The sequence below is a fragment of the Lichenostomus cassidix genome, chromosome 4 (genome assembly GCF_008360975.1).
Source record: "Lichenostomus cassidix isolate B80296 chromosome 4, HeHo_3.0, whole genome shotgun sequence".
Taxonomy (NCBI): Eukaryota; Metazoa; Chordata; class Aves; order Passeriformes; family Meliphagidae; genus Lichenostomus; species Lichenostomus cassidix.
Genome location: NC_139484.1, coordinates 4,667,930 through 4,676,129, shown reverse-complemented (window position 1 = coordinate 4,676,129; position 8,200 = coordinate 4,667,930). Strand labels below are relative to the sequence as shown.

The following is an 8,200-nucleotide window of genomic DNA, read 5'->3' as shown; positions in this document are numbered from 1 at the left end:
GTACATGGGCCTCCTCGTGGATGAGCAGGGATTCCTGCCCAGGCATGGTTGCCGCAAATCAAAAAGAGGCCTTTTGGCAATTGTTTGTGTTGTTCGGGTCCCACTGATCCATGAATTGCTGTGGTCACACACCAATCTCCCGGTTTCCTCGTTTCACGCGGTTTCAGCGTCTTCTCCCACGATGTTCCTCACACGATGATCTGTGGCTTTCCTCACACGGGAGCACCATCTGCGGCGGCTACTTCTGAAGTCATGACCAGAAGTGCTTTAAATGCCACAGGAAAGTTCATTCAGTGGGCAGAAGGGCTGTTTTGAGCAACACAGGAGATGAATTTGGGCTTCTGGAAGTCGACTCAGGCGAGGGGACGAGATGAGGTCTCTTCAGCTTTATTGGGGGTTACATAGGGGATAGGAGAGTTTGGAGAGACATCTGAAGAGCCCAGAACAAAGGCTCTGCAACAGGTTATAAGGGCATATAACGAGGCGGGTTTACAAGTTTTCAGAACAAATAGAAAAGTGAATACAAGTAATTTACAGTCTAAACTTACCAATGTCTAACACTGAGATATGCAGGCGTCGAGTGGTTGGGGAGAGATAACGGTCCATACTATCTGTAATACTTTTCTGGGAGGTTACTGAGATAATCCATTTCTTCTTCACTTTCTTCTGGCACTTCTCCCATTTCATCCCAATCCTCCACATTCTCAAGGGCACTGAGCTCTATCTCAGCTGCTTGGGCCGCAACAAATGGTGACTAAACAATATCTGCTTGCTTATCCAGCAAGTCTTTTTCAGGATGGTGACAGCTGTTCCAGAATTTTTTTAATTCTGATATTCATATAAGAACTTTAGGAGTTAGAACTGAAACATAAACTTATTGTAGCAAAGATAATCCTTCCTATCCAGCCTGTGATGAAGAAGTTGTGAAATTCTCTGCTACACAAGTTTCTGCTGATTCCTGAAGGCTTAGCCTTGTCCCTAATGTTCACCTGCTAAATTTAATAAAGCATTGAAATCTTAGAATTGTAACATTTTTTATTCTTCATCATTCGGACTCTCAAATACCCCTTTTTCCTCCATCTCCTCAACATCCCCACCTCCTTTTATATTCCACAGTTATGCTTTAGTTGCTGTTTTTTTCTGCATTCATTCATTTTTCTGATACTTACTCTTATCTTCACTTCAGCTCTCATCGCCTGCTGAACCTCACTGAGCTGTTGGAATGAACAAAAGCTATCAGCTTGAAACCTCTCCTCCTCTGAGCTGACTTCAACCAGTTTTCTTCCACGTGGCCTATAGTCTAATGTTTTTCAAGTCTTATTTCAGCTTTTATAATATTGCTTAGCAAAAACAACTAAAAGTATTTCTGAAAGGGAATAAGAAAAAGATCTGTAGAAACTGCGGAAGGTAGGACAATGTTTTTTCAGCTCAGGATTAATTTGTCTTTGGTTTGTAACATGTCTCTGCAGGAAGTGTGAGAAAATAACCTATCTTAGCCTGAGTTAATAACTTCTTTTCTGGGGTTTTTTCCTGTTTTTTTTTTTTTTTCCAGTGAGGTTTCAGTTTTCCTATCCTACCTGACAAAATGAGAAAGGATAGCTGGAGGATAGAAGGAAACATATTGTTCAAGACAGGAAAAATGTAATGGAGTACTGTTCTGGCAAAAGAACTGTTGTTTTGTTGACAGCAAGTATTATCCTCCTTGAAAAACAATGACTAGCAAGATAACAGACATAAAATTACTTTGGGCTACTTGCTATTTAGATGTTGTGTCCTATTTTTTTTATTTTTATAACAGCTTCACAGTAAACCCCAGATTTTCCTGCACGGGAGGGAATCTCTGTCTTCTTTCACCTATACTTGGCTTACTGTGCTTTTGATGTTGGAGTTCACCACTGTATCCTGCAGCACAGCAACACAAAACCCATGCTTTGCACATTCAGTCATCACACTGCGGTGTTTTTCAGCCTTGTTTCTCCACTGGGTGGAATGAGCAAGGAGAAAGGGTAAATAAATAATTATCAAAAAAAGAATCAGGATTGCAGGTAAACTGAAGCCTTACAGAATCAGCACAATGCCGTGTGGGCTTTAAAAAGTTGCAGAAAAAAACCACTGAGCATTTGGGTGGAGATGGGAGAACTACACAGCAAGCAGGGAGGAGGTATTTGGTACTCTGAAGGGACTGAGGAAAATTTCAGCTAAGGACATAGGTGGGAAAGGCTGCAAAGACTCCCTGAAAAAGGTGGCAATGGAAAGATTGCATGCAGAGGGTTTGAAGAGGGAGAAATGCAGAGGGAATGATGATTGGTGTGTACAGCCAGCCTGCCAAAAGGAAGCAAAAAAAGCCTTTCAACAGGTCATTTATGTTTACCAAAAGTCATTGACCTTCGATCACATTCTATGGGAATATGCTGGTGATATATAATTGGTTTACTTTTTCAAATTGGATATATAATTATGCATGGAATTTAGGGCTCTGTTTTGCTGAGAAGTGGGGCTTTTTTTGATTCTATAGTGTAATTAGATCTGTAAAATATTCAGGTATAAATCCATTTTTCCCTTTTAATATTTGTACATTCATTTGTGGAATCAGTGGATGCAGCAGGCTTTTATCCAGAGGCAAAGTAACATTATTAAAAAGACTAAGCTGCCATAGCCTGGAAGGACTGTTGGAAACCACAGAAAATGAAATAAGCTTCACTGTTTATTCATTGGGGTCAAACCTGCAGGCGTGAAAACTGTATTAAATTGCATCCTTAATTTTTAATTTCTCTGCTATCTGTCAATGCATTAAAAATCAAACTATCTTTTTCTGGAACAACAATCATATATGTGTATAGTGAAAGAGTATACTTAAATGTTAGAACATTTAAAACTTTTTAAAATATTGGGCAGGAAAACAATTTTGAAAAAGAACAAATGAACGAGGTTTCTGTGACAAACAGAATCTGTGCAAACCAGTTTTGCTTCACATCTCATGAAGAGATTTATATGCCTAAAGTGCAAAAACATAAACAAAACAATAAATTCCAGCTCTGAAAATGTCCATTCTTTTGCCACTTGTCCCAACAGTAAAAGAAATACCTTTCTTTTTGGCTTTTAGACTAGTCCTTGTCACCTGCACTCCATTTTACATCAAGAAAAGAGCATTACTGTAGTGCAGCAGGCAGAAAAGCAAATGCTTTTTGTGTTTTCACTGCAGTGTACTGTACAAAATTTCTGGGGTCTCTTTCATTGCTAAAGGAATTTGCTTAGAGATTGTGACAACACTGCAGCCTTTTTTCTCCCATCAAGCACATCTGAGTTATCAAAAAAAAAAAAATTGAGATTATAGCTGTCTGAAAAAGAAAATGAAAGCCTTACAGAGAAGCAGATGCTCCAGCATTATATATTCCAAGCGTACACTGTGCTGTGCATGGCCAGCTGTAACAGGAAAACTGCTTATTTGAATGTTGCACACTGGTCTTCAGTGCAGTGTCACAGCATTACAGCATCTGCCTTTCCTCTCCTCTCTGTGCTTTTTGCCATGGCCACCTCATATTGCTGCTTACTGACATTCACTGCTCTCTGTACGCAGCTTTTGCTGAGGGAATATGCAGAGTTTGCTGTTTGTTTACATGCACTAAACACTTCATAGGCACAGTTGCCCCTCAGCACAATTCAATTTTCTCAAATAACCTTAGCACTTGAGCTACCAGTTACTGCAGAGATCATTTTCACTGCTTATTGGGGAAAAAAAGCAAAAAAAACAAACAAACAAAAAACAAAACCAAAAAAACCAAGACAGCTTTATATTAAACCATAATATTTTGAGCAAGTGTTACAATGGGGAAAACTCTACATATGAAAGCATGTAGGAGGGAGAGTGTTTACCCATTGTTTTCAATAGTCATAAGGAAATGATTCTGCTGTCTTTTTCTGCTGTTTCTTTTTTCCTGATATACAGGAAAGAACATTATGCCTAACCCAGCACAGGCTTGAAACAACTGATATTTATAAATTCTAATTTCATCCATGCCTGGATAAGTGCAACAGAAATTTTCTGCCATATTATGATCTTCAGTATGAATTTGAACTAAGGCTTATTTAAATAAGATGAAGAAAACCACATATTCATTTTGTCTCAAAATTTCTCATCATCTTATTCATGATCACACTTTTATGTGTTCATTATATTTACACCAAGCATCAGCTTGGGTTATGATTATAATGCTTGAAAATTATATGCTGCCCAATTTCATCTTTGGAATGACTTCTATTTATGTCACTTTGTCTATAGCTTACCTGTTTTTCCTTATTATCCCATTTGACAAGGTCCTCAACAACATAATCTTACTGAAATCAACATTTCCACATCCCACACCTAGCAAAGGAATAAAATGTGCTGACATTGTCCTCTGGCATCCAAACATCACAATGGAAGATGTTGCTCACTTCAACTGTGGAGGATTAAAAATTTGATCCTGGAAAGGACCACAGAGATAAATAGGATCTGTGTGAAGAAATCCTGTGAAAGAGAAAGGAAAAGAGCAGGGAAGTGATGGTAGGCTGTATGGTGACAATTGAGGTAGGCTGTAGAGGAAGAAAGCTGACATTCAGACTAAGAAGAAGCAGGGGGAATGATGAAGTCAGTATGCAGTAAGCTGTGACCTTCTGATTACTGTGAGAACCCCTCCAGATTCCCAAGTGGAACCTGGTACTCCAAAGCCCTCTGTCAGCAGTGAAGATGTGTGAATTCATCCAACATCTACAGCTTGTGACTGCCAAAGACACACTCCGAGGATGAAGCTGCCAGCTCAACATCTGCTCTGACAGTTCAAAGACCAGAGGCCTGGCTTGGGGATTTAAAGACTCCAGTAGTGTTTATGAGATGGTTGTGAGATATCAGAGAATACTTTTCTGTTCCTTGGTTGAACATATGTCCAAAATGTATACATTACACAGTTATTTGATTTTAATGTAGCCAATAAACATAAAAATAATAAGTCCTTCTTTCCCAACCATACATATAAGCTTACTCAAAGATCTGCAGAAAATTAATTTTAAAGTTACAGAAAAACTGCTATAATATCCCTACCAAACTAAAATTTAACCTCATTGGACATATCTGCTATGAAACTACTTGCTGTTGTTGACTGATATCTCATTCTTCACCTCAGAGGATCCCTCTCATTCCCACTGTCTTATTCCACATTGCATACTCATATCTATCTTCAGAGCATCTAGTTACTTTTTGCTGAATGCGTTGGAAAGGGAAGAAGGAGGTTCAGAAGTAAAAATGAGGCAGATGTATCTACACTGCAGATCTGGATTAGATGTTAGCCTTTTCCTTGACAGCCTTGTGAAAAAGTTTTATTACAAGACTTGTAATGACTTTTTAAAGGCTACTTTTTAATCTTTGTTTTGGAGTTTTTTCCACTGCAGATCACAAGTCAGATCCATAACTATTTAGAAAAAAAACAGAGAATCTAGCAGGGCACATATCCTGAGTTTGTGTTGAATTCCACTGTGCCAAGCACACTGAAGAATAAGAGATTACAGACACCCCAAACTGGGCACCCAAATCTAGTGAATATATTTAAGGTTAATTTCCCTGCATGGCCATTACCCATCTGTAAAATGAAGATAATAAAATCCCTTAACCTTATGGGGATTTCATTAATATAAAGTAATGTCTGACATAATATTAATTAGTTCCATTTAGAAAATAGCACAGAAAAATCAATAATTTCTGCTTAAAGTGTCTGGTCTGAATAGTTTGAAGCCAATAAGGCATGTCCACACACTGAACAAGGACAAGAGAACAAAATACTGAATACTTCTAATTAAGGAAGTACCATCTCTGGCTGATGGAGCCAGGGATCCCATATTAAAAAAAAAAAAAAAAAATTCTATGTGATGTAATTAAAGACCATTATAATGCATATGTCTAAGCCAGCCAAACGAAGGCTGCATGGAGAATTTTAATTTTAATCTTTTCTAATTTGAGCACTTGACTTTGTGACCTTAATTTTTTAAAATATGATTTTCTGGATATAATAATAATAATTAATTGAGTAGGGAAAGAGAAATTAAAGAGTTATGCAAGATTTTCATTTGTGACCTGAAAAGCAATGGGCCCTAGACAAGAATGAAGAGATTCTTGAAGCTGTCTGACATTCAGAGACACTGATGAGACAGTGAGAAGGTATACAAATGGACAAGTGTTGCACTAAGAGCTTCTCAGCCTCCTGATTTTTAAGTGTACATGAAAATGGCATATGAAATCTATACTATTTTTTTCTTCCTAGCCACATCACACTTGGTGAGACTCTGGATGCTCCATTTGAAAGCAGAGTTTACTCACACCCCACAGCTTCCTATAAACAAGGTGTTTTTCAACAAGGATCTTCCCGAGGAGGAAAAATTACAGCTCATCACCAGCTTTTGTTACCTTTTTTAATAATGGGACATTGACAAAGCCTTTGCTTGTGACTCTGAGTGCTCCTCAACAGTTGCTGACTGCACCTTACAGAGGAGTTTTTGAGAATTCATGACTGGCGTCAGAACTTCTTATACATCATAGGGGTTTCTTTGTGTCACCACAAAAATGTGATCTCATTGCAAAAACTGGAGGTAAAAAGAAGATCAGCTCACTTTTTAGTGGCTAATATTTTTCCAGCACCATAGAAAATTAAAACATCTTATTTTCAGATTGTCTCATATTTTTCAAGGTAGCAAACTATTATTTTGTGGGACAAAAAAGAATGAAAGCCACAGTTATTCTACTCCATATTGCTTAAAATTCAGATGAAGCTTTAAACAGAAGCAGATTTTTAACAAAGGAGTCTCAAAGCTATTTCTCAAATGCGCTTGGTATTTACAATACTTTCTATATTTCCAGCACCTGCAAATGCCAACAATATATTGTTTTTTCCACCTGTTTCAGAGCAGCAGTGCATATATTAACTAAGGATCAAGCCTAATGCTGATTCCTGGCACACTACTGCTAGCTCCAGACAAACTGAGAGGATCACATAGCTCAGAAAACAAAAGGCTGTGGCACATCTGCTCTCCAAGCACAGTCAGCACACAGCTGACTGTGTGAACAGTTGTGTCAAGACTAACACAGTGGTGCTGCACACGACATGAAAAGATGCCTGTAGTGCTTTTTGAGGTACAAAATGTGCTCAGAACTTCTCAATTCCCCGCTCTGTTTCCCTCACCCAGCTTCCTGACCCCCCAGCAATTCAGGAAAGGATTGTTTCTTTCTACTGTGGCACCTGATTATGCCACATAACAAAACATAACACAGAAACATAGACTGAGAAATACAGTGCCATGAAACAAAGCTGTTCCATCAACCAGCACCATGCATCCCTTATGAATTTGCTGCACTAAAATACACCCAGATTCTCACACAGTAAATCTAAAACCTCAGCAGCAAAGCAGAAGGATGGGGGAAAGCACTACAGAATGAAAGCTACCTACCAGTTGGATCTGGCAGAAGGAGAACCCAGATTTGGATTGGAGTGAGCTCAGTCTAGCCAGGCACAAATCCAACTCCAAGGCACACCTAAAATACAATGTCCACACTTGAATTAACTTCAGGTCACAACATGAGTCCCCTAATAGTTCTGTATCCCAAGATTAGTATTTATGTTAACAGACACTGCTGAGGCAGGAGGATTCCCTACAGGAACTGACAGCATGAAGTTTGATTGTGAAGAAAATGTTGTATTTGAACATGCACATCTCTCCTGATTCTAGAGGCTGAGAAAGAGGGTTTGGGAAATATCCCAAATATTACAGATACAATAGAGGGGACATTGAGACCCCTATGTAATTAACTTACCTGTGTCAGAGTAGACATAAATTTAGGTCCTGTGGCTTTGGACAAAATTAATATCCAAAAGACACCTTGAATCTCCTCCAAGCAGTTCAACATTACTAAGATGTTTAATGTTTCTATTCCAGGAAAAGGGCAGATGCTGCTTTCAAACTTCAACAGTCACGAGCTGTTTAGAAGATTCTTGTAAAATATAATAATTATCACAGTGAAATCCTTAGCAGTCATGTCCTCAAGAAAAACCAGCATATCCTCAAAACCACCAAACTCTTGTCATTTTGACTCCTGCTAAACAAATTCCATGCTAATCCATGTGAGATACAGAGAGAAGAAAATAATGTACGAATTGCTAAGGACAGCTGAACTGCAATC

General features: G+C 38.5%; 1 long non-coding RNA gene across 1 annotated transcript; it reads right to left on the bottom strand.

Moving 5' to 3' along the window:
- Positions 1 to 4,443: 4,443 nt before the first annotated feature.
- LOC146437721 (uncharacterized) lies at positions 4,444 to 7,992 on the bottom strand. Its single transcript, XR_014851956.1, has 3 exons — positions 7,835 to 7,992; positions 7,471 to 7,555; positions 4,444 to 4,507 (listed from the first exon to the last, which is right to left on the bottom strand). It is a non-coding gene; the product is annotated as an uncharacterized LOC146437721 (long non-coding RNA).
- Between the last annotated feature and the right edge of the window lie 208 nt (positions 7,993 to 8,200).